This window comes from Anser brachyrhynchus (genome assembly GCF_964034855.1).
Source record: "Anser brachyrhynchus genome assembly, chromosome: 3".
Taxonomy (NCBI): domain Eukaryota; kingdom Metazoa; phylum Chordata; class Aves; order Anseriformes; family Anatidae; genus Anser; species Anser brachyrhynchus.
This window is the reverse complement of record NC_137696.1, coordinates 83,845,272-83,872,595: the sequence shown is the minus strand read 5'-3', so window position 1 is coordinate 83,872,595 and position 27,324 is coordinate 83,845,272. Positions and strand designations below refer to the sequence as shown.

At 37.9% G+C, this 27,324-nt stretch overlaps 1 long non-coding RNA gene across 2 annotated transcripts in view; it reads left to right on the top strand.

Moving 5' to 3' along the window:
* LOC308193439 overlaps nucleotides 1–20,247 on the top strand; it is a 57,679-nt gene extending 37,432 nt beyond the window's left edge. Inside the window, exons 4-6 of one of the 2 annotated variants that reach the window (XR_013949633.1) lie at nucleotides 1,315–1,438; nucleotides 6,144–6,429; nucleotides 19,858–20,247. This is a non-coding gene — a long non-coding RNA (uncharacterized lncRNA). Of the gene's footprint in view, nucleotides 1–1,314; nucleotides 1,439–4,950; nucleotides 6,430–19,857 lie in introns of both variants that reach the window. The other variant, XR_013949634.1, reaches the window with a different exon arrangement.
* Nucleotides 20,248–27,324: the final 7,077 nt, after the last annotated feature.

Here is a 27,324-nt window from a genome sequence, read left to right as displayed (position 1 = left end):
TTCAACTGTAATTGAGCTTTGGATGCACAGTTTTTCTCCCTGCAGTGGTGAACAACATCTCTGTAGTCCTCTGACGTTGCCCGACCTCACTTCCAATGGCCATACACCTTCTTTTTGAACCTAAGCTCTAGAAGAAGATCCCTGCTCGTCCAAGCCAACTTTCTACCCCACTTGTTTGACTTCTGACATTTTGGAATTGTGCATTCTTGTGCTCTGAAAAGGTGGTACTTAAAAAGTGACCAGCACTGATGGAACCCTATGCCTTCAAAGCAGTGAATAATCTCAGAGCATGCTGTAATATTTTATATTTCATTTGGACACACATATATTTTGAATAACTCATTTTTATCACAAAGGCAAAAAAATTAAGGTAAGATGATGTCTGAAGGACACTTTATCATTTCTTTATTTTTCTTCCTGATGCTTCATTGCTTACCATAATTCAAAGTTTTGATGACAAAGCCATTATTAAGCTTGCAACAGTGTTGAAGCCTCCAGAACAGCCCTTTTTGTTTTCCTCTTCTCATACCATTTTGGATGATGTTAAGCTATTTAGGAACACAGGATTCAAAGAAACCTTCCTGACTGTGAGAACAGTTTCTAATCCTGCAGGTGATAAGATCAGATGATCACTGTCTGAGTTTCCCTCTTTTCCTTTTTGACATGTACTTTTATTTCTTCACTAATGCTACAGCCTCTAGGTAGAATTCTACCCTCATCTACATCACATTTAGTCTTTTATCATATCCTTCAAAAGAAACTTGCATGTAAAAGACATCTATATATACATACATACATACACATACAGACAGACAGACACACACAAGCTACTGTAAAAAGAAAATGCATAGTGTAAGACTCAAAATGCATAACATCAGACTGACAAACAGATGCAGATTTCTCTTGACACTTCCCCTTCAGCTCAGGTACAGACTGATGATGATATTGAAACTTAAAAAGTTAGAGATTTCAAAATTCTGCAGATAGAGAAAATAGATCCTTGAATTTCATAATTTGTGAGTAAGGCAGAAAGAAGAGTGCATGATGGCTTGGGGAGTAGGATTTCTGCTTCTAATTTGTTCAAATTTTTTGCCACTCTCCTGTTCTGCCATGAGTCATATTTATAATAGGTTTCAATAGACTATGGAGGTCTAAGATTTTACCATATTACAGTTGTCCACACGGAATAATTTAACAGGTTACAATAAAGAAATGGTTCACTAATTCCAATTATCTCCCACAGTAATACAGCAGGAAATCAGATTTAGACAGAATTTAAGCAGTCAAACCATTCTCCATATCTTGTCTTCTCAGCTGCCACGTGTCCTGAAAGTATGAAGGGTCTCCTTCCCTGATTTTTACATCCCCCTGGTACCTGTCACCATTCCTTGCACCTTGCCCAGAGACGTACATAAGAAATTAATTCCTCTCAGTGGTGGTAAGTATTTCTCTGACTTCCTGGAAGATTTACCCAGATTTAATAGATATACTCTGAAAAAATACACTGCACTACATAACAGGTGGTAGTTACTTCTTTTTTATAAAGGTCAAAACCACAACTTTTTATTTAGTACTTTAGTAGTTGTAATGGTAAGAGAAAGGGCAGAGAAAAGGTGAAAGAAGTGATAGGAGAGCATTTAGAGGTTAAACATCAATACAAAAATAAAACATTTTGACACTTGGCTTTGCTCTCAGGATCGCTTATGATGTTTTTATTAAATACTTTCTCTCTCTTTCTCTTTTTCTTTCCTTTGTCTTTCTGTATCCGAGTTAAGCTTGAGTTCCTTTCTACAAAATGACTTCAGCAGTAGGTTTTGAATGTCTGGAAATGTTTGTCCACCATCCCAGTTACAGAATAAATTATAACTTGGTGGTTAGACCACTCCTTTGGCACACAGTGAAGGTATTATATACCTCCAAAAGTGGGAAGAACAGCTCACCTCCCACCTCCTGGAAAAATGGTCACCATTTTGAAATAAATAAATAATCTCAATTTTTCTCTGACATATCTTCAGTGTTGGGCTTGAAGAAAGAAGAAGAAAAAGTCTTTCTGGAATTCCAAGAAAGAGCTAAAAACATGCAGTTTTAAGTTTTAAGAAAACAGTCATCGTAAGGTTATTCCTTCTAAGTAGCTCTAGGCACAAAACCAGTCAGCATATTGGTTGTTCTGAGGTGCTTCTGACTCTCTAAATATTTTATATTTAATTCCAAACATAAACCAAAGTACTGGGTATCTTACTTACACACTTAAAATTTATAGGGATGTGAGGATATTCTTCCTGGCATCTATTTTTCACTGTTAAAAAGCAACGTCATTTAATTGAATTTAGACATGGAGATAACGTGCTTCCATGTGCAAGTTTCATGTGCCAAAGTTCATGCTGTTACAACTGCTACATTAAAAAGACAAAAATAAACATGGTTATGAAGATAATATAGATTTGGAAATAAAAATACAAAATAAGTTATAAAACAAATTTCCTGTCATATGTGCAGTGCATGCTATTGCATCAAGACAAAATTAGTTAGTCTGGCAGCTCAAGAGATGAGTGAGCGTATACACAGGGATCCTCAGAGGAATGCAAAATTAACTCTGTACAACCTGCCTTTCCATTGTTAAAGAAAAACCCTCACATACATAGAAATAACATGTATCCCAATGTCCCAAGATATTCCTGAATTAATTTCTAATTTAAAACTTACTTTGTTAAAATTTTTGTCAGTGAATATGTAATTTATTCACTTTTATGAAAGGGAAAAGAAGAGTAATGAATCATTTAAGCATTTCAGACATGGCATGACAACAGGTGCACAGTTTTCCTGACAGTACACTGTAAAGTGTCTAGCCTGTGTAAGTTAGTGGAGAAACTGTGCTGGGAGGGAAGGAAGAAACTAGACAGATGAAAGGTAAAGTTGGCTGTCGTAGAAAACTCCTGTGATGCAAAAATACTTCTGTTCACCTAGTTAGACTAATCACTAGACAAAAATGACTAGCAATTTAGATCTCCTATTTCCAAACACGTTTAAATTCTCTAAGTTGCTACACAAAAATGTGGACACAGAGATGTGCAGATAAATTTAAATAAATGGCAGATTATTCAATAAGAAGCAAATAATGAAGTGCTTAATAGAGTCCTTCTGACTTTTTGGTGACATCACATTTTAGGCACCTAGGAAACAAGCCAGACTAGTCATGGACTCATAAACAATGGTTATCTTCTGCTGTTTCTGCTGCCACTGTTCACATTTTATATAGTATCTTCGTGGTTTTAATACCAACAAGTCAAACAGACCTTTTGCAGTCTGGAACTCAGAGGGAACATTTGTGCTTATGTCTTATGTTCATAAATCTCTCCTTTATTGGATGTCTCTCCTGCAGAGAAAGGTGATTTTCTATCATATGAGTACTTTTTCATGTAATTTTACCTTAACATCAATTCTGTAGACTCTATGTTGCTTATTTTCACTGCCTTTTTTACTTTGTAATGTCACATAGACTAACTTGTACTGACAATACTTAAATCATTGCTATTTTTCATTAAATCAGAAAGATTCCCATGATGCTAGGCAAGATCCTGGGTCAAATTACCACCTGATATATCTACTTTCCCTGGAAAATGATGTGGTTTATTATGCAAAATGAACCTATCTTTTCTGTGTTCCTCTGAAATAACTCTTTGTTATAAACACCACATTTAGTCTAAAATGTGTTAATGCAGTACTACCATTTGCCGTACACAGTAATTCACTGAAATTATGGAAGTCACTTGCATCCTGGAACTAATCTAGATGGACAACTGAGGGATCAAAGTTATAATTTTACTCGTGACTCAAAAAAAAATGGAAATAGCAGAATGCTAAAATATCTTCTTGGTCAAGTTAAAAATGGCACTTCAAAAGTATGCCATTTCATAAGTATAGTTCCATATGCTTCTTTTCCTCACTAAATAAAGGGTTTAACTTTTTGTTTATAAGTGTGTTTAAGTTCACTTTAGTGTTTGGAATAATATACTTGAGATATGATGAGTCGTGTGAAAAGCTGTTGCAATAAGAACAAATGAGGAAATCTTACAACAAGGAATTTGACATAATATTGAAGAACTGAAGAGCAACTGTCTTATTATACATAGAGTTTGTCAAGTAGATGCCTCATCTCTACTTTTAGTTATGACTACTATCAAAATTTACATGGCAAAACTCAGCAGTGATAGATTATTTATTTATTTATTTATTTATTTATTTTAATGGTGGGGGTAATTTCCTTTTCTATAATTTTCCAACTTGTTTATTTTATTCCCTGGGGAGCATATCTTAGTTTTGAAAGGCAAGAGATGAAGCTGCCCTTCAGGTTTTCCTTTCATACACAGAAGTATAAGGGAATGTCAGACCTACCCCTTTAATCTCAGAATCTTTCTTGCACATAGTGGAAGTATCATATGAGAGTAACTAGCTGAAGTCCATTCAGCTTTGCTAGGAAAAAAGAATTAAAACCAACTTTTTTACCTGTAATGAAGATACAAGTTTATATTGACTTTACTGTTGAGCATCAGACTTAGCAGCTGCTTATGGATCTGCAAAATACTACTTACATGAAGGCTCTGTATACTTGGTAGAATAAATGAATTATATCTAAGCCATCAGTTTTAGTATTTACTACATATTTACACTCAGGTGGTGACAGATTTAATTTACAATGATAACCATCTTTCCTCATACTACAGAAGTATCAATTCCAAAAACATTATGTTCCATGATCTCATCTAAAACTGTAATCAACAGTATAAACTTCTGTTCAAATAAAAAGAAAAAACTTTGTTTTAAGAAAGAAATTGAACACAATTTCAAGCACATCTCTACAAGTTTTCATTCATGAATTCAAAATAATATAGTAATAATTGTAATGGAAGTTTAAAATTATACCACCAATAATCATCATGCTTTTGCTAACAGATGGACCACAGCAGAAGACAAATACCACTACCGAAGACTGGAGTGACTGAAGTGTAACAGAGGTGATATGAGGTGGAAGGCCTAAATATAAGACAGGACAGGCACTGACTTTGACATGGATGGTTTTGACCATCCTCATCTGACTCAGGATTTGCTCAATGAGCTCTCTTAGCTTGGTGCTTTATGTATTCTTTTCACAGGTGAAGAAATTCTGTCTGAATGTTTCAAAAACCCCTTGCATACTGGGGAGTTAATTGAGAAAGCTTAAGTTAAATAAGTGCAGAGATTTAACGCATTGATGAACTAGGTTATCAGCTGATATCCCAATTGTCTGAAATATTCATCTATCTGAACAGCATGTAGAAGTTGTGTTCATTCCCACAATTGTTCAGCTTTTTACCAATCATGCGGTTTTAGCCACAGTAATAATTCATTTGGAAGACCTTGGAGACAAACATTATTCAAATCACTTGATCCATTTACTATGTTGTTGAAAAGTGAACAAGAGCACTGTTTGACGTATCTTTTCCTTTCCTTTTTTTTTTTTTTTATCATGAATTGAGGAATTGAGTTAGGGAATTTTTATAAAAGCCCAACTACATAAGGACACTGAGAAGTTCTACAGTAGAAGGAGCAAAAAAATAAGGAATGTGATCTTTTTAAATAACTAATTTTCTGGTTAGTTGGCTGAACTTGAAAACCGAAAAGAAAAATCCAGTCAGATAAGTGAAGATTATATATATATAAATAAAAACTTAATATGGGGGAAAAAAATATGTGTTTCTGTGATTCTAAAACTAAACATTTCAATTTCAATTCTGGTAGTTTTGGCAAATGAAAGCAATGGAAATGAAGAGATAGACTTATTAAAAAAAAAAAAAAAAGAAAAGAAAAAGCAGACAGGAAACAAACAGCCCATCACTTTTAATCATGTATACTCACATAGAGTGTGCATAGTAAAAGTTTAATTTTATCCTGTGCTTCAGAGGATATAACTTTGCAAGAGGTATGCCTCAGCTGCTAAAGAAGTTGCTGAGCTGAGTAGGCTACTCTCCACCTTTTGCTTTCAAGATGGTCAATTTGATCTAAAATATTTACAAGCTGTTTTGATCAGTGACTGAAAGCTAAGTGTTCTCTCTTGCTATCTCTTCAATAAAATCCCTCACAGCTCTTCTGGATCTCTTTCTCACTAGATGAATTAATATTTAACTATCCCATGCAAGGTGGAACTGCTCAAGAATTAGAATGAATGTGCCATGGCTTCATAGCTCTGTCTCTAGGATGTCATTCAAAAATCTCTCAGCTCTAAGCACAGAAGAGCTTAAACCTGCGGGCAGTCAGTTTTTATGAACGCCTTCTAGCTGCTGGCCTAGAAGATACTTAAAGAAGGAGAACGGACTCTGCTCATCTCTTCTGTTGGATGCCCTATAAAATAGAAGAGACAGGCTCATACTCCTTTTGGGAAAAGAAAAATATGAGGTAGGATTTTTTATAAATATCCTAAAGATTCAACAATCATGTTGAGGGTGAGGGGGGTCACTCTATGTTGGCTATAGAAATGCAATCTGGAAAAAAAGGAAGCAGTATAAATAGTGAATATGCAAACAGGTTGAGGAGGCCAGGCCAAACAACTCAATATTTTTTCTAAAAATATAGATATTTTTATCTATACTTTTATCTATACATGTCTACATTTGAAAATGAAATCACAGTATTTATACTGACATTTTTTTCATGCAGAGTGAGCTCCAGATATTGTGTTAGAAGAATCTGCTAAAGAAAGCTGTCCATAGAACGAAATAACAAAATATTGCAGAAAAATAGATGGTTCTTTTTCTCTCTGGAATGCTTACTTTTATGATTTAAGTGAAGAAACAACAAACAAACAAACAAGCAAAAACAAACAAAAAAAAACAGGATGAATTCCTTTTTCAACATTGAGATATATATCTATATTTATACATTTCTGTATTTTTGCTTTTATATTGAACAACTACACCTGGAAACCAATATATCACATTCAGTGAAAGGACAATTCAGTATAAAATACTATTCTCCTATTTAAAGCAGAGCCACCTCTTATCATCATTTACAATGACACAAAGTAATGTCATTTTAAGAAAAGGACAGCTGTAGCAGCTGGGGCTTGTCTCTCCCTTTCATTATGAATAGAGCAACCAGAACATCTCTCTCATTGTGGTACAGTTGTTCATACATGCCTCTGAATAATTGAATGAATTTTCCTTTGACTCTTGGTGACATTATATTAATTCCTACTAACAGTGCCTTCATCTCTAAGGCAACGTGTCCTTATTTTCCGAAAATTTAGGACAGGAAGATAGACTGTAAACAGCCAAGTCTAAGCTGAAATGTCATTTTGTCACAGACAGCTTAAAAAACTCTGTTTGAAGAAATTGCACTATAGGAAAGTAAACTCTCCAGACCAACGATAAAATAGAAAACTTCTGCTTCTACATATATTCATATATTTAATATCCTTCCTTCATGGGAGTTATCTTTTTTTTTTTTCTTTTTTTTTTTTTCTGGGCTAGTTTGTTGGGAGACTATGCAACTCAGTTCATCAAATCTCTAACACAAATAAAATGGCTTGTCCTGTGTTAAGAATTTTAGGCTGAAATGACTCATCTCTTTTGACAGAAAATGAAAGGACAGTGTCTCTCTTCCTTAGGTTTTTAGCAAACAACCCTGAGAAACTCTCTGTTGCCAAAAATAAGTCTTTGAGCAAAGTAAACTTTCCCTTTTTTTCCATTTGTAACTTTAGGGAGCGCTTCCAAGAACAGTAGCTTTCTCTCCCTTCCAAGGCAACGACAAGGGCAGATTAATTATTCTAGCTCCAGGCCTCGATTTTTAACATTCAATAGTGCAGCATAATTAATGCAGGTGGTATTTACACATCATTAGATTTTATAAAGGTTTTACCTCTCTCCTCAAGCTACCATCTAGCTTATTTGTATGAATGATATCTCTTCCTGCCCTGCTTCAGTTCTGGGTATCCTTCTTCTGTTTAGCCTTGTAAAACCACTCTGCAGAGCATTTACTGTCATTTATTAACACTCATTTTCAATCTTTCTCCCTGACCTGGAGTTTAACTTTGAGGGCTCATTGGCCTCTCACTTTCTTCCCTTGTCTTTTTGTACTCCACCCCCACACATATTTTCCAGAGAAGCTTTGAGTCACAGGACAGGGACCTCATGAGATCCTTTGGTCCATGTTCCTTCCTCCAGTCAGCAACATCCAAACAGCTCAGGTGGGTGCTTTTGTAGCACATTGAACTGCCATGGGTAAAAATGGGTAAGGCTGCAAGCATCCAGTCCAGAAAAGGATGTTTCAGTAAAGACAGTATTAGCTGAAGAAAGCTCACATTGCACTTCAGAAGTTTTTTGTTTGTTTGTTTGTCATGTTCTGTGAGGAGAGGCTGAGGACACTGGGTTTGTGAAGCATAGAGAAAAGGAGGTTGAGAGGTAACCTCATTGCCCTCTACAACTTCCTGAGGAGGGCAAGTGGAGAAGGAGGTGTTTATCTTTCAAGACTTTCAATACAGTCTCCCATGACATCCTGCTCGCAAAGCTGAGAAAGTGTGGGATAGAGGAGTGGACAGTAAGGTGGGTTGAGAACTGGCTGACTGGCTGAGCTCAGAGGGTGGTGATCAGTGGTGCAGAGTCCGGCTGGAGACCTGTGACTAGCAGTGCTCCTCAGGGGTCGGTGCTGGGTCTGGTCTTGTTCAATATCTTCATCGACAACCTTGACAAGGGAATAGTGTCTGCCCTCAGCAAGTACGCCGATGACACAAAGCTGGGATGAGTGGCTGACACGACAGAAGGCTGTGCTGCCATTCAGCGAGACCTGGACCGGCTGGAGAGATGGGCAGGAAGAAACCAAATGAGGTTTAATAAGAGCAAGTGTAGAGTCCTGCACCTGGGAAGGAACAACCGTACGTATCAGTACAGGCTGGGGACGACCTGTTGGAGAGGAGCTCTGAAGAGAAGGACCTGGGGGTCCTGGTAGACAACAGGCTGACCATGAGCCAGCAGTGTGCCCTGGTGGCCAAGAAGGCCAATGGGATCCTGGCATGGTTTAAAAGGAGCGTGGCCAGCAGATCAAGGGAGGTGATCCTCACCCTCTACTCTGCCCTGATCAGGCCTCACCTGGAGTACTGTGTCCAGTTCTGGGCTCCCCGGTACAAAAAAGACAGGGATCTCCTGGAAAGAGTCCAGCGGAGGGCCACAAAGATGATACGGGGCCTGGAGCATCTTCCCTGTGAGGAAAGGCTGAGAGACCTGGGTCTGTTCAGCCTGGAGAAAAGAAGACTGAGAGGGGATCTCATCAATGTGTATAAATACCTGAGGTGTGGGAGACAGAAGGATTTGGCCAACCTCCTTTCAGTGGTTTGTGGGGACAGAACAAGGGGTAATGGCCACAAGATGGAACGCAGGAAGTTCCGCACCAACATGCGAAAGAACTTCTTCACAGTGAGGGTGACGGAGCACTGGAACAGGCTGCCCAGGGAGGTTGTGGAGTCTCCTTCTCTGGAGATATTCAAGGCCCGTCTGGATGCCTACCTGGGCAGCCTGCTCTAAGGAACCTGCTTTGGCAGGGGGTTTGGACCCAATGATCTTTCGAGGTCCCTTCCAACCCCTACAATTCTGTGATCTTTTCCCATTGGTATCAAATGACAGGGTACAAAGTTCAACAAAGGCAAGTGCTAGTGCACCTAGGGAGGAATAACCCCAAGCACCAGTGCAGGCTGGGGGCTGACCTGCTGGAGAGCAGCACTGTAGAGAGGGACCTGGGAGTCCTGGTGGACAGCAGGCTGACCATGAGCCAGCAAAGTGCCCTTGTTGCCAAGAAGGCAACTGTGTCCTGGGATGCATTCAGAGGAGTGTTGCCAGCAGGTCAAGGGAGGTGATCCTCCTCCTCTACTCAGCCCTGGTGAGGCCTCACCTGGAGTGCTGTGTCCAGTTCTGGTCTCCCCAGTACAAGAGAGCCATAGAACTACTGGAGTGAGTCCAGAGGAGGGCTACAAAGATGATGAAAGGATTGGAGCACCTGTCATATGAGGACAGGCTGAAAGAGCTGGGCCTGTTTAGCCTGGAAAAAAAGACTGAGGGGAGACCTCATCAATGTGTAGAAATATCTGAGGGGAGAGTGTCTAGAGGATGGAACCAGACTCTTTTCAGTTGTGCCCAGTAACAGGATGAGAGGCAACAGGCATAAAGCGAAGCACAGGAAGTTCTGTCTGAATATGAGAGGGCACTTCTTTACGGTGGGCATGACAGAGCACTGGAACAGGTTGCCCAGAGAGATTATGGAATCTCCTTCTCTGGAGATACCTGGATGCCATCTTGTGCAATGTGCTCTGGGTGATCTTGCTTGGCAGGGGGTTTGGACTAGATGATCTTCAGAGGTCCCTTCCAACCTTAACCATTCTGTGATTCTGTGATACGTGGGGATTAAAGCTGCACCAGGGGAGGTTTGTTCTAGACATTAGGAAAATTTTATTTTCCAAGAATAATTAGACACTTAAACAGGCTTCCTAGAGAGGTGGTTGATGCACCGTGCCTGTCCTTGTTTAGAAGACATTTGGATAACACTCTTAAGTATCTATTTTACCCTTAAGTTAGCCCTGAAGTAATAAGACAGTTAGACTTGATGATTTTGCTAGGTCTCTTCCAGTTGGAACTATTCTATTCTATTCTATTCTATTCTATTCTATTCTATTCTATTCTATTCTATTCTATTCTATTCTATTCTATTCTATTCTATTCTATTCTATTCTATTCTATTCTATTCTATTCTATTCTATTCTATTCTATTCTATTCTATTCTATTCTATTCTATTCTATTCTATTCTATTCTATTCTATTCTATTCTATTCTATTCTATTCTATTCTATTCTATTCCATTCCATTCCATTCCATTCCATTCCATTCCATTCCATTCCATTCCATTCCATTCCATTCCATTCCATTCCATTCCATTCCATCCCATCCCATCCCATCCCATCCCATCCCATCCCATCCCATCCCATCCCATCCCATCCCATCCCATCCCGTCAATTCGATTCTGAAGGGCTGCAGATATCCTCATCTTGTTGCTAGGACTTGTTCCAGGTATCCTGAATGTTTGTAGAAACTAATGGTGTCCCAGAAGATGCCTGAAGGACACCGTTCCTTTCCTGTGAGGTTTGGTCTTCTGATGAACAGGTCATTTTCCCAGCCCGCCACACCAACTCTGTTACCCTTATTGATACATAGTTCTTTTTCTGTTTTCTAAGGTAAGCTAAGTATTTTCACCATTAAAGCTGTTTGCAAGTGTCTCCATCTTACCAATGAAGCCTTCATTCATTGCAGAAATGTCAGATCTCACTTCCAGGCAGCCTGAGATGTCAGTTTCTCTATAACATTTGTTAAATTGGAAAACAAAAACTTTGATTTTTTTTATCCAAACTCATACTTCAGATTAACTTCTCATAACACCTGCAAAGCTGTTTAATATCCTCTTTTTCCACAGTCACTGTAAGATTGACTAATTGACTGCATTTAAACTACTTGTGTCTTGGAATAGATACTGGCCTTGATGTCAGGAACAAAGCTTGTTTCATGATTTGCTTCTGCACTCTTCTTTCTTATTGTTTGGTTCATCTGCTGCCCCGGCCTTATATTTAGGGGGGAAAAAAAAAAAAAAAAACATTTGAAGGTAGGGACTGTAGTTTTGGTTTGATGTTTCTACAATGCCAAGCAAAATAAAAGACCAGTTCTGCTTTATTGAGCTCTCATATAGTCTATCTGAGAAAAGAGGTGTATATAGATGTTTATATCTAGTTAGCTAGCTAGCTGTTTATATGTATGTGTTTACCTATCTAACCAGTCAATATTAATATTGTGGTGGTTTTACTGTGCTAGGCAGCTGAACACCACAACCACTCTCTCACTCCCCCTCCTTAGATGAGGAGGGGAAGAAGTAAAGGAAAGAACAACTCACGGGTTGAGATAAGGATGATTTAATTAAGGGAAAATAAATAATTATTAAGGAAAGATTATTTTTAATTAAACAATTTAACTAAACAATTTAACTAAACAATTAACAATTTAACTAAAGGGGGAAAAAAAAAAAGGAAAGGGGAAAAGGGAGGGGGAAAGGGAAAACTAAACAAAACAAGTAAAGGCTATGTGGAAGTTCAGAGGAAAGAAATTACTCTCTACTTCCCACAAATGAGCGATGCTTGACCACGTCCTTGAAGCAGGGCCTCAACACACGTAGCTGGTGTTCGGGAAGAGGACAGATGTTTTCCCAACGAGAGCCCGCCCCTCCCCTCTTCTTCCTTTTTCCATCTTTTATTGCTGAGTGTGACACCATATGGTATGGAATATCCCTTTGGTTGGTTTAGGTCAGCTGCCCTGGTGATGTTTCTTTTCTCACATCTTTGCCCACCCCCAGGGGAGTTAGAGAGAGTCCTGATGCTGTGCCAGCACTGCTCAGCAGCAGACGCAACGCTGGTGTGATACCATTGCTGTTTTAGCTACGAGTGCAGAGCATGGCACTGTATGGGCTGCTGCAGGGAAAGTTAACATCCCAGCCCGACCCAATACAAATATTAATACTTAGAATTAATAGTAAAGAAAAGCAAGATGATAGGGCTTTAAAGTTCCACATGAAATCTGAATCTGAGCTGAGCTCACTTAATTAGTAAGATCAGAAGTAATTTTTGAAAAATAATCAGAAGTAATTTTTGAAAAAAAATAATAATCATATAGGTTATTTTCTTAATATCTCAAGGAGAGCAACGAAAATACAAGTTAAGCAGAAAAAAAATGGAAACTTCACGTTGATTTATTTGATAATTCTAAGTCTATATTCCTGCCACAAACACCAGAAGGTGGAAACTTCTGCAGTAGAAAAAGTAACTCTAATTTATTCAATTTAGCATATTTACTGATTACATGAAAACTTCTTAAATGTACGTGTCACAATGTTTGCAGTACTTTTATAGTGCTGCTTGCAAGGATTCCAAACTGCACAGAGGTTTCTACAGGATCGATGTCTTAGGAGTGCCTGGGACTTTCAAATGAAACAAATCCTGGGAAATACTGATAGACTGGAGAGATCTCCAGGTGGAAAACTAGCCTACTGAAGGAAACCTAGGTAGTCCTGGCCTTACTTAGTCAAATAGGGATATAAAGCTCTTCAAGAAATGGTGTAACATCTTCTTGGGTTTGGGCTCACAAGATCAGAAATAGATAAATTATTACATCTTATCCAATATTTTCTTCTAACCTTAAGTAAGAGTCAAAAGAAAAAGCAGAACATTGTGACTTACCTGTATCTTTAAGGAAAAAAAAATGCATAAACTGTTTAACTAAAAGAAAAATAGTACACAATTCCTCCTTAAAGTCAGAAAAAAGAATCATGTCCTAGAAGGTATCATGAACTTAAAATGCCTCTCAGTCAATAACCTGAAAGGATATATGATCCTGGAAGCACAACATAACACTGAGTGATGACTTCGTAACAGACAACAGATCTATATATTGCTTTCTTTCAGATATCAGTACAAGTACGTTGTGGTTTAACCCAACCAGCAGCTAAGCACCAGACAGTCGTTTGCTCACTCTCCCCCTCCCCTTGGGATGGGGGAGAGAATTGGAAAAAAAAAAAAAAAAAAAAAAAAAAAAAGCTTGTGGGTTGAGATAAAGAGAGTTTATCAGGACTGAAAATAAAAGAAAATAATGATGATACTACTACTAATAATAATAATGTGTACAAAACAAGTGATGCACAATGCAATTGCTCATCACCCGCTGACCGATGCCCAGCCTATCCCCGAGCAGCCGGCCCCCCACCCTGGCCAGCCACCCCTATATATTGTTCAGCATGACGCCAGGTAGTATGGAATACCCCTTTGGCCAGTTTGGGTCAGCTGTCCTGGGTCTGTCCACTCCCAGCTCTTGCTGCACACCCCCAGCCTGCTCGCTGGCAGGACAGTGTGAGAAGCTGAAAAATACTTGGCTTAGTGCAAGCACTGCCCTGCAACAATTAAAACATCAGTGTGTTATCAACATTCTTCTCAGCCTAAATCCAAAACATAACACCCTACCAGCTACTAGGAGGAAAATTAACTCTATCCTAGCTGAAACTAGGACAAGGTACTGCACATTATATATATATTATTTAAAATATTGTGAGAACAGGAAGCTGAGAAGACTGTGTATTTGTATTTATGTCCTGGTCTCACACTATACAGCCTTTTGGACTAAAAGGAACAAAAGGACCTCACTTGCAAAGATATGTTGTACAAGGGGTGAGGGTTATTATTTTTTTTCCCCAAAGATTTTCTTTAATCTGCCTGAGACAGTGGTTCCAATCCCTCTCCCTGTATAAAAGAGTCATTGTGTCCCAAACTATTATTTTGTGCTTTAATAAAATATAGCATAGGAGATTGAAAACTTTTGGGCTCTTTTGATAGTCTCACTAACAAGACAAAAATATGGAGACAGTTCCACCTCATAGTTCTGATTAATTTAAACCCTCCACACAGATACTTTCTAACCTCTTGTATTTTTTTTTAAATATATATAGTATGTGAGAATTACTTGTTAGTTACATATGGCCATGTTGTACAATCAATGTGAAGGAGAAATCCCCATTGAAGTTACTGAAAAGTTCAGCATAAAAAAAAAAAATCAATCACGTATGATTGCTCTAAAATATTGATGTGCAATAACTAAAGCTTTCTTTTTAGGTAAAACATAACTGATTCTTAGATGAAGGAGATAAAAAAAAAAAAACACCAATGGAAATTAAGTATTGATCTAACAAAAAATAGGCAGTTAGTCCTTTATATACCACATTTCATTCATAGATCCAACATCATTTTACAAGCAAGGTAATTAATGCAAACCGTGACTTTACAGGCAAAGCTCTCCTCCCAGCCCTTGAAAGAAAGACTCAGAATTGCACTAAACACAACTCTCCATCCAGAGCCTAGCCTCACAGCCAGGCCTGTGCACTGTTGGCAGGGGAAGCAGAACAACATACTGATGCATTTCTTCTGAGTACAGCTGAGTATCAGCACAAATCAATCTTCTTTGCAGTTTATTCTACTGGCATAGCTGAAGTATTGGCATACTTCATGATAGGCTTTGTTACAAGGTTGGGGACTGTCAGCTAAAACTGGTAACTTCTTAAATCATCCCATCAAAATTCAGTAGAAGTCATTTGCCTGAGCCCTGAGACACTGAAGTGAAATGATTTGGCCAGCATCCCATTATAAATCATTTTAGGAGTTGAGAAGCAAATTATGGTCTCCTCACTCTCAAACTTACATTTTGGACTGTGAAATATCATCTATAAACCGAATGCTACTTTCATTAGACTCAGCTGAGAAAATCCACACACACCAGCCTCCATCAATTAAACTAATTGAAGCAGTAGGTTTAGCCTAGATCCCCATTCATGACTGCAGAACAATTGCTGGGAAAAAAAAAAAAAATCATCCCTCAAGCTTGAAAAACCTTATTTAATTTAAAAAAAAAAAGTTAAAGAAAGTCTTTAAAGACATCTGAAGGTAAACCTCTGAAAAGAATAAAATAGGCTATAGTTGAAGAGTCACCGTGCTGTCAGGCAGATTAAATGACATGCTGGAAGAAGCTTACAGGAGGTCTGGGAGTCCTTTGTGATGAATTCTGCCACCTAATTGGAGATGGATTTGGGGTGATTTTCTTGTCTCTGAAGGAATTCAGCCCAAACTATTTATTATTACATTTTCTCTGCCTGAGAGGACTGATCCTCAAGATGAAGAGAAATACTATAAGGCGTATTGTTTAGAGTTATTTCTCCCTTTGGAGGAAAGCATATCATATCAAGTGACAAGAATGCAAATTTCTAGGAAAGTATACCTAAAGCAATGTAAAATGTGCATTTCTTCTGTGCTATCTTCTTATTACATAAATTGAAATCCACTCAGATTACTTTTTCCAAAAACAGTGACTAGGTGTGTCAAACAACTCTGCTATTTGTCACTGTGTTTTGATTAGCTTTGCAGAAAGTCTAATTGTTTCAAGGATACCTCATATTAATACATCTCTTTTTTTCTTTTCCTTTCTTCTTTTTTTTTTTTCCTATTCTCAAATCTAGGTGTTCTTTTGGATGATACATAGACTGATACATGGAGCCTTAGGAAGAGGTTTCAGGCCAGGCCCCCAAAGTAGAGAAACAGATGCATTGCTTTGGCACACAAGCCTGTTTTTCTGTTGCGGCAAACATTTTAATTGATTTGTCTTTCAAATTTATTAAAAAGTTCTATAAGCTCTCCTACAAAATTACTTAAGCAGTCCTTTTTTATATTAGTACAATTTTCAGGCTTACACTCTGCTCATTTGATCACTTTAGCAGTGTACAAAATTGTGCCTCCAGGCACAGCCTGTTGCAAGAAGCCATGTGAAGATACATTGCCTCATGGGGCTGAAAATGATGCTTCCTTTCTCAGTGTGTTATCTCTCAAAGCAGCCTGGTTGTGCTAAGAGGAAAATAATTGATACACATTTTTAGACAGCTGGAGTAAATTCACATTTTACTGCTCAGCCAATTCACTGGCAAATGAGGGGGTGTAGATAGAGGTTTTCTTCTGACCCTTAACAGCCAGGTTTCTTACAGGATGTCAATCAACTGAGCTTTCCCAAGAACAAAGGTTTCTGTTCTGCTTATCCCTGATATATGGACTATGTGAGGTTGTCAGGTCTTTACTTGCAGAAGTATCACTGAGTTCTTACAGGACACTAAAAGGTAAACTCACATCCATTTTCAAGATCTTGAGCAGAGAGCTAATTTACTTTGGGCTCTGCTTGAACAACTCAGAGTAGCTACCCATTCAGGTTTTAGGTGTAAGAAAGCTCATAAATGCTCTCTGATGGTTCCTGAAAAAGTATGCCTCCATCAAAATCATATTATTTTTACCTCAGTTAATTAGCAGATGTTAGGTGTTACAGTATTAGAACGGAAGAGTAAACACCCTACTTCTGATAAAAGTCATAACCATGCAATCACTAACCATCTTTGCCTGATGTGCCAGTAGTTTTCCCAACCAGTGCCTAAAACCAAAAATTCCCTTTTATATCATCTTCCCTCTTCTCACTTTCCAGTAGACTATGATTTCTGTATCAAATAGATTTATTATATGGGAGCCACCCATCTCAATATAACAACAATAACAATTCTCATTAACATCTGAACTTGTTGTTGTTGTGAATACAGATGCTTGACAAGGCTATCTTGTTAATATTTCCTGTGCTTGATAAATTCACTGAGAACAACTTACTGCATGATCAAAATAGTGGTCTTTAAAGGAACCAACATTGTTATCCACTGAACGAAAATGTCTCTTATGGCCTTAAAAAGGTCACCTTGAAATTTACAAAAGCAGTTGCATGGCCAGCTTAAATTGGCAGTTAGAAAATTACTTCCACAGTCAAGACACTAGACTAAATTAGCATGTTATTGAAGATCCATTTAAGATTCCATTTACTACTCTGAGAAATAATTTGTCATTCCTATTGCTAACGAATATACAAAGCTTATTCCTGACATAGCAGAACTCTTTCTGCACCTCACCAACAATATGCACCAGCATGACAATCCTGCTTCTGTCAAGCCTTTACCTCAAAGTTATCTGGCTTTTAGAGCTTTTTTAAATAAGTTACTGAATTAGGTACTAAAACTTGCACAATAGTTTTGTCCAGCAATGCAAATGTAGCTTTACAGATTTTGATGGAATTACTTGTGTTTAAAGTACTAACTTTGTTAAATATTTCTGAAGTCCAATCTGCTTGGACTGTACATGTTTCCCTTAGGTACAATGGAAATATAGTTCATAAAGGCTGAAATATTTAAATCATATCTATTTCTATTTTAATTACCTGTCACAGTCCTAATAGACAAGCTAGGCTTGAAAAAGTTTCACTTAATCTGCAGACAGATAACATGCCCAGCTGAAGGTATTACTTAAATTATACTGAGGTTTTTAGGGAAAAAAAAAAAGAAGACAAAAAAAAAAAGACAAAAAAAAAAGACACATTTTCTTTCTGAAATGCATGTGAAGCTCCGAAGATACAATAATTGAAAAGAAATTGGGAGCTTTGTCATCAGCTTCAGTGAGAGTGAACACGATATCATTGCAGAACTGTAGGTACTTTCTGGAGAGTTTCTAGCATAGTCTGAACAAGATGACATTTTATTTCTAGAATATTTTTGTTATTATCTGTTTCACTATACTGCAGTTTTATGTTCCTAAGTGTATTTTTCTCCTCTGTTCAAAGAATTAATTAACAAGTATTTTATGTGAAATGCGTACTGTATATATATACATACTGATATATATATACATACTGATCAACAGTAGCACATCACAATTTTTTTTTTTTTAGGTTTTCTTCCTGTCTTTTGCATGTTACATGAAGGATAACTTTTCAAAAGCAGATACTTGACTTAAGAGGTTAAGTTCCATTTTCAAAAACTGCTTATGCACTTAAGAACCCTTAGGCTCAGTGACTTATAATGTAACTTGGACTATAAGTCCATTTGGAAAAATGCATCTGAGTGCTTTTGAAAATTACAGATGAAGCCAATTATCTCAGCAAAAACTGAGACTGAGACAGGGAGAAAAAAATAAAGTATTATACAAAGAGATGAATGAGTAGATAAAAGAAAGTGCATGAGCTGAAAATTAGGTATAAAAAACATCTCAATCAATTACAGGAACTAAATGCAGGATAACTGAAAAAGATGAAAAAATGCTGTGTTGTTGTTATTGATTGGAAATAGCACTTGCAATTTCCTGATTTTTTTCAGATTTTTTTTAAAATCTTAATTATCTCTTAACACTGACAAATTTAACTTGGATTTTCTGGGTCAAGCAATTGCTCCATAAATGTAGACATGACAAGTAGCCATCTTCAGAAATGCAGTTTATTTGTTTCTCTCACTTTCTAGGCCTGTGCTCAGAAGTAGATATTCTTGAATTTGTCTGGAGGTTCCTATTCTTTGTTTAATCACAGACATTGCCCTGAAAAATGTTTCAGCCACATTGACCCCTGCTGCTCCTTAGCTATCTGAACTCATATTAAAACATTTGATGTTAGAAACAGTGAATTGAGTAAATGGAGGAAAAGGGATTTGTGTGGGGGCTTTGACTGTATCACTTACAGAGATAGGATAGGGTGTATTTCACCAGTCCCCAGTCATTCAGGTATAATGTATTTCCAGAATATGCTCATATACAACAGAAACAAAGGTGGTTTATGCATGCATAGAAAATAAAGTAAAATAGTAGCCCTGAGCTTCCAATGGCCCATCTCCAGAGTGAAAAACTGATGTGAAGTACTGCCAGACAAAGCCACCTGTAGGGTATAACATCAAATTGGTCCTAAAACACTTTCATCTTGTGTCTCCAGGCACATAAATATTAGCAGATTGAGTACAGCCAGCTGTTGAATGTTCCTGTGAAATCCATGTGGTTCCCCACTAGTGTCCTCCATACATCTGGATTTGGCACTGTAATTTTAATTTAGGTAGTCTATTAGCTTTGTGGTATAGAACCAAACTGGGGATCGAAGCCCCAAGTGATAAATTAACAAAACTTATGCTGTTACTTTGCTGGAGACTTTAAAGGGAATAACATGCACAGATGTGTGGAGTACAAAATAGAGAGGTCATACAAAAGAGAATAGCTAACTGCATACACTCAGCCAAAACAACTGATTTTTTTTTTTCTATAGAGATTCATTGTTCTTTCAGATGCTAAAGGGAATAGTGTTACACGTGAAATACAGTCAGCTAGACTTCTCTTTTTCTTGGGAAAATTAAGTTTTCTTCACTTTTCTTTACAATGTACAGATTTCAAGTCTGAGTGGGACTGTGAAGACCCATTTCAATGGAGAGGCTGGGCTAGATGACCTCCAGAGATCCCTTCAAATCAAAGTTTCTGTGATTGTAACACCACCTTTGTGCTGCTGTTAACAGGTTGTTAACGTAAGGCATAATGTATTGAAGCTAAGCAGTGCCTCAGTCACTCAGAGCTGGAAGATCAGAAAAGGAAATGGCATCCATTCCCTCCAGAAACACTGTGCTTCTCAGATGTGTGGCAAGCTACCTGTGAACTTTGTTGTGGAATTTTTGGCTGTTTTTGTTGAGCAGTTCTTGAGAGGAAAGGTCAACAAAGTGAAAAAGACAGTGTGTATGAATTGATGAAAGAGAAATGACAATATTTTGCAGGTAAAATACTGAAAATCATGAAATTAAGAAAACTGTATGCAGAAACAGAGACACCTCTATCATATTTCTATCAAAGTGTTACTGGCTATTACACTAAGGATTGGCATCATTACAGGTTTCTTAAATTGATCCAGGAAGAAAAAGATTTACTTGAACCACATCTGTTTGATCAGTTCAGTTTATACTTGTATGTCTGAAAGCTTTTAGGTCTTAAATTTAAAATGAACTCTGTACAAGTGAGGAAGCAGGCTGGAGTGTGTTTTTTTTTTTTTGTTGTTGTTGTTGTTTTTCACCTAGTTAATGTGCAAACTGTTGTCTTGAATCCCCACTCTTCTACAGGTGTTATATAACCTGTTTATTTTTCTAAGATATAACCCAGAATTTTGGTTGCCATAAGTGAGCTATGAAAAACTGAGAGTATATGTCAAAGACTGTCTTGTCTGAATGAGGATTCTGCATACCCCCTTGATCTCTTCAGAGGAAAACTCACATGAGTTCTGTGTTCCTGGTGCTGGCTTTCACTGAGTTAATTGGCGATGACTGTTTGCACGTCATACAATTTTTATTTTTTGCCTCTTTCTTAAGACATCCTCCCCCCAACACACTTTTTTTTTTCTTTTCTCAGAATACCATCCAGTAAAATTGATTTTATCCCTTTAATAGCTTCATTTTTCTTTCATTTCTGTAGCAGAAGGCAACTATAAAAGCTGATTGGTTCCCAGTTAGCGTAGCCTGTAAGTAAGCAGAGAGATAAGAAACCTCCCTATCTTTGTAGGTTTGGCAGAAACAGGAAATTTTCATTTAAAAAGAAAATGCATTTGAGATAAAAAGACTGAAATGTTTTAAGGGCTATTAACTGTGTTTACTTCCCTGTCAGTCCCATTATAAGTGATAGCAATTCCTTCTGTTTCCAAAGTCCAGAAGGAGAATAATTCAAACATAAATGTACATGCAAGACGGTGTGAGTATATAACCATACAGGTTATATAGGGGCTGTGCTTCTGGGGTTTAGTTCCAGGGGCTGGGAAATATGTAGTTGTTTATTAATGCTCTGTAAATGCCTAATATAGTCATTTATATGCTGGATTGCTGGTATTTGCCCTGAATATTTAGTGTATTGATTACCAGTTAATTCTTTGTTGTTAACAAGTCTATGTACTGCTTTGATCATGAATTAAATGACATAAACTGAGATGCTCTTTTCCCTGCAGCAGTAACCATTGGAGAAATGCTTTGCTGAAGCAGCAACTGGAGATGAGATTTGGCCTGGAGAGTCAGGAGTTGCAGCAGGGATGCCCCAGCAGGGATGCCCCAGCTCCACTGTGGAGCACTGCAGAAGCCAGAACATGCACTGTCCTTGGGAAAGAAGAAGCACTGCCCCTGCAAGAATATGGCTTCTCCAAAAGGCCAAATCACCCTTTCCACCCCCTCATTCACTCCTCCTTTCTCTTGCACCATTCTGTGTCAGGAGCTGGGAGGTGTGCGTATTTCCTATTTCCCTTTGGTGAACTGATTTACATCACTCTAAGCTCATCTCTAGTGAAGTTCGTAATACTCATCCACAAGTCTCTTTGATGTCTGATTTGGCTAAGGGAAGATTTCAGTAGCCCATTGTAATTTTATTAACTTACCAAATCTGACTTTTAAGAGACCGTACTGTGTAGGTCACAGGAAACAACATAATTCATAATCTGAGAGCAGCTTCTGCCTTGCCAAGGTTTTGGGTCAGTCTGTGTCCTTACAGAGCTCTCTTGCTTACAAAGATTTTTGAGGATAACAAAAGATTTTCAGCTTGTAAGAACGTCAGCTATGCATTTTTACTACAATCACAGGTCTACCAAGAACTCTATGGTCATCTTTATTGCTGGAAATTAAATCTATGGCTTTTTATTCACCTTGAATAGAAGCCATAGTGTGTGACACACGAGCAGTCTTGTAAATAATGAGCATTCTTTTCAAAGCCCAGCACTTATTTAACCAAACTTTGAGTCTCTGGCTTTGTGAGAAATGGAGTAAAATACTAACTATCTGGCACTTTAATTCCAAGGAAGAATAATCCATGTTGACTACCCTCTACTCCAAAAGTTATAAAGCAGATCTCCAACACCCAATCCTGCGTTATATGCATAGACACGGTTAAAAAACAAAACACAAGTGAACCACAGACTCTTAAACTCCTAAATGTAACTTTAAAAGAAAGGGAAAAGGAGTAAGTCGTTCCTTAACTCATTGCTTGTAAATTGACCAGTGGCTAGGTAAATCCCCTTTAAAAAAATGGTGGGGTCTACTTCTGCATTCTCCATTGTGCACCCTTTTGTTCCTTGGGGACTGCTCACCATCTTTCAGCCTGATCAGAACTGTCTCCCTATGGGTGTGGGATGTCCTTACCATTATCTTTACTGAGTCAGTCCCTACAAAGATATCAATAAGTTGGATATTAACTTGAGGGGCTATGGCAACGTCTACTGCAGCTTTATTTGTTGTATTACTCTACCCCCACGCAGAGAAATCTGAGGTAGGTCTGAATTCTAACAACCTTAAAAATGCACTTGCAGTCTCAAGTAAAATGGAATGATATCACTGACCTGCAAAAGAGTTGATCGTGATCATAAAGGCTTGTTTTTGAAGCACGCTATTTCAATTTCTTTTGCAACTACAATTTGCTGTTCATGAATATTTGAGTGATCACAGGGCAGTAAAAGCTTATGAGTAAGTACTGACACAAAATCATATCAGAAGCACATCGTTCCCTATTTTTCCTATAAAAAAGTGTCAGTCACTTCTTCAGGGACTGGAATGTAAGCTATGTAGTATGTAACAAATTTCTAAACTTGAATACAGAATATCAGAAAAGGATGATTTGCCAGATGGCTAAAGTATATCAGCTGATCACTGAGGATGGTGTGAAAATATAGAACACTCCCCAGTTCTAAAACAGCAGGACAACTAATTAAAGATGTCTATTTAAACCACTTAAATTGAAATTTCCAAGTTTCAGCCAATACTTTTGAACTAGTAATACTTTATCTGTTTACCTTATTGATGCTCCCGTTTGGTCCGTATTTTTTCCCAAGTTCCCCCATTTCCCTTCTTAAAAACTCTACAAAAAAACTCCACTGAAAGAGAGAGATCAGATTCACTATCTTCCAGTACAGAATTAGCACATCCTAAAACTCCAGAAAGCTTAAAGCCCAACAGTCTGATTTGTATACCCTGGCTTATAAACTTATCCCCAGCAAGAGTAATGGGCATTTTTAGCATAAAGTCAAGTTTAGAAAATCCCATTTCTTTTGAATCTCTGTATTGTAATAACATTTTAGCCATGATGTTTGTATATCTTTCTCACAATATATGATTCCTGCCAGTATTTCTTACAAATGCAGAGGTTTTATATGCTGGAGGAGAAGAAAATGAGCTATACAGTTTCATAACTGTTCTCAACAGTTTGTCAGGGAAAAAATGCAAACATGACAGAAAATGCATACTTTAAAAGTAGGAATATTCAGAGATAATTAAATATAACTCCATGTAAGGAAAAAACTTGCCCTTCAGTAAGAAGTAACCTTTCATATTGAGAGTGTCATTAGTTCAAAAATCAGCATTTAAAGTATTTAAAGAGTAAGTTATTACTTTCAATTTATTCATTACTGCTCAAAGACAGAACTTGTAGACACAACTCATATTAGTTTTAGTAGGAAAGGAATGCCATGGGGGATTTCAGAGACAGCGACTTCCTCCTCAAGCAGGGAGCCCTGCAGTCATTAGCAATCTTGCTATACAAAATGTTGTCACACAGGGGCCACATTTCAGACACAGGCCAGGCTATGTCAAGTTTGTCAGCTTTTGATGAGTGTTTCAGCACTTATAACCAGTGAGACATAGCCGGAAAATCCATCCAACTCAGCAATGTGCAGCCTAGAGAGTCACATCATCTGACTGTTGTTCAGACCAAGTGAGAAGCACTGGCATGGGAGTTGTGAGAGTGGATTCAAAAGGGTGAGCTGCCCTTCATCTTGGAGTCATCCTCATCGCCTGTGCAGGCAGCAAGCTGCTGGAAAGTACCCCTGTGCCCCTAGGGTCCCCCATCCACCAGCCAGAAAGGAGGGGGTAAGTTGCATGGGTAAACAGGGCTGGCAGGTCAGCATGCTGCTAAACCCTCCCACATGGGCTGCCTGGGGAGGCACAATGTGGCCAGAGAACAGTACATGCAATGTACTGCCCTGAGCAGCTGCCAAGTGCAGTGAAGACAGAGACTTCACAGTGAGTTCTCGGGTTTGGAATTTGTCCCTTTTCCTTCCTGAATGCAGCTTTTGAAGGTGCATGCAGTTGTGTTTGACAGAATTATGGCCAGCAATGACCTTGTGCCTTCATCTCATGCGTTCTCGGAAATTCATGGCATGATTTATGAGGGTTGAACTTGGATATATGATACATAAAGTATAAACTCTGCCACTCATAGGATAGATGAACGATGCTGATTGTGTTGCATTTGTCAGCTCAAAGAGACACAAGTACATCGGAGTCCAGGCATACAAGTAGCAACGCATTGCATTGGAGGGCTATGCACTTATATTCAGGAGAAAGTACAGAAGCTCATTAACACTTCAGTAAAACAGATGCCAGAAAATTCAGTGCTGTCCTTGGAAAATGACAGCTCCTAGAAAGTCTAAACCAAGTAAAATAGCAGACAAGGGGACAATTTTAACAGTGTCATACTTTTCTCAGTACTCACTGACAAAGCAAGGTGAAATCTTAGCCATAACTTTCAACATGATGGAGAGGAGGAAAAATCACTTTGTAAGGTGCAGAAAAGTGAAAGTGTGTTGATATAACAAACAAATGTTGAATACTTCACCTATCTTTCAGTGTATATTATACTCTGTACACTTATATTCCGTGTTTTCACTGAAATTGTTACTATCTGAATCACAAGAGTTAAATCAGTAATTTTCTATGTTCTTGGCATCTTGTTTTTCTGCTCCTTCTGTTGTATCCAAACATCTCAGCTGTTCTCATTTTTGTGGATAAGGATTTCAAAAGCAATAGCAATTCACAGTGGGATGGATTTTTTCCCCTTCACTGAAAAATCAAAACAAATCCAATGTGATCCCAACATTTTCTTCATTGCTCTGGGAGACATCCAAACCCTATCTACTGAGGCTATTGATGAGATTCATATATCATAATCAAACAGGAGAAAAAAAAAATCCGTGGTCTTAGTAATACATTGTGAAATACTGGGATAAACAAAGAACAGTTTAAAAGAGCTATTAAATCATTTGCACCACCAATAAAAAGAAAAGAACATTTAACCTTCCTCTGACACAGAAAGCTTCTCTGTCTGTTCTGTTTGGCAGAAGGTTACTATGGGTAATGAACTAAGCAAAATGCTGGTCTAGCTGCCTGGAATGCAATTTTATAATAGTATCAACAGCAGAGACTTTATGTTCATCCCAGATGAAAGAAATAGGCTAGATCCAAGTAAGGGCAGATGACTTCTTTATATTGCAGGCACTTGAATCCAAAACTACAGACCTTTGTTCAATTTCTTGTGCTCCATTCCCCACCTTACCTGAAAATTCCATTTTCGTGCCTCACGTTTCTGCAAATGGCCCTTCTAGTACCCACACTTCACGTATAGGAATGAGATACGACATTAGGCAAGTCAATGAGTCAAAGAAATACATTCTGTCTCTTTAGGAAGAATACTTATTCCTTAGGAATAAGAGATACTGGCTATAAAGGAAGTTATTGCCACAGCTGATGATGTTCTGTGCCTTCTACAGCCGCAAGGGGTTCAGGGACTTACACAATACTTATATGTGTCTTTAAACATAGAGACAGTTAGGAGAGAGAAACCAAGCTCTTGCTGTTGCTGGCTCTCCTGTTAAAGTGGCAGCACCTCAGGGCATCAAGCAGTGCAAGGAGAGGCTTTCACTTCAGGTTAAGATTCTTAGATTTTCATGTCCACATGTAGATGTCCATATGCATCAGAAGCTTAAGTTTTTGCTGCTCTTGCTGGAGCTGGAGAGAATTTAAGCTGGCCAGTCTGTGAGCTCCTACTTTAGGCTGAATTTTACTTCTCTATGTTTGTTTAGCTTTTGGGAGCAGGTTCCCACTGACTGGAGGTTCGATACCTTGGACACTACCAGAAAAGACCACAGGAGCAACATGCTTACAGCATTTGGCTGGGAAGGTGAAGTTCCTATGCTTTTGTCTTTTCTGTTTTTGTAAAAAGCTCACTGTTCAAAATGAGAAAGAGGGCACTCTGCACTTAGATAAATGTTCTCAGATGAAAGAAGCCAGGCTCCTTTTCTGTGTTCTTTCACACCAGTTTTGTTCACTATTGTGTCTGATCACCTTCTACATGCTTATTAACTGATATGACTAAGACCTGACTTACACAGCTCCTTTATTCTGCATTTTTTCACTGGAATGGAATTATAAGCAATCAAACGTCTCTTATCTGGTAAAATCAAAATACTTTTTACTTCAAATGAAAGTTGCAGCCATTTGTGATCAGGTCATGGTTTCTAAACCCATTCATTTCATTACTGGAACAGCCCTTGAGAAACCACCGTCTCCTGCAGACAGAAGTATAACTTCATAGTGGTAGCTCCATTGTGAAGACAGTTTTCCAAAGTGAAACTGTTGAATTCACAAGGATCTTATTTCATGTAGTAAGTGCCAGGTAGCTTAATTATCAATTCATAGTTTAATCTGGAACATTTCCCATGTTACTTACCTATTCTCAAATACTTGAACAAATGAGTAAAACAAGGAAATTAATTAGAATGAGTAAATAACCAGTGAATAGAGAGTTCTTTCTCAAAAAACTGTGGCTGATATCCCAGGTCACTCTGATTCCTTGGATAATACGGATTCTATCCAACACAGTCATGGCAGCTAGAAACTTGGCAAGGATATTTCTCTGTTTGCAATTGTGTAGCTCACTGCTGTATTATTGCTAATTTGGGCTGAGGAAGTGAAAAGAATACAAATCTAAAAGAAAAGAAAAAAAAGGTTTTCAGCTAGTATTGTTAATTGGAACATTTGATAGTCTTAGAAGAGTAAAAGATAATTCAATTC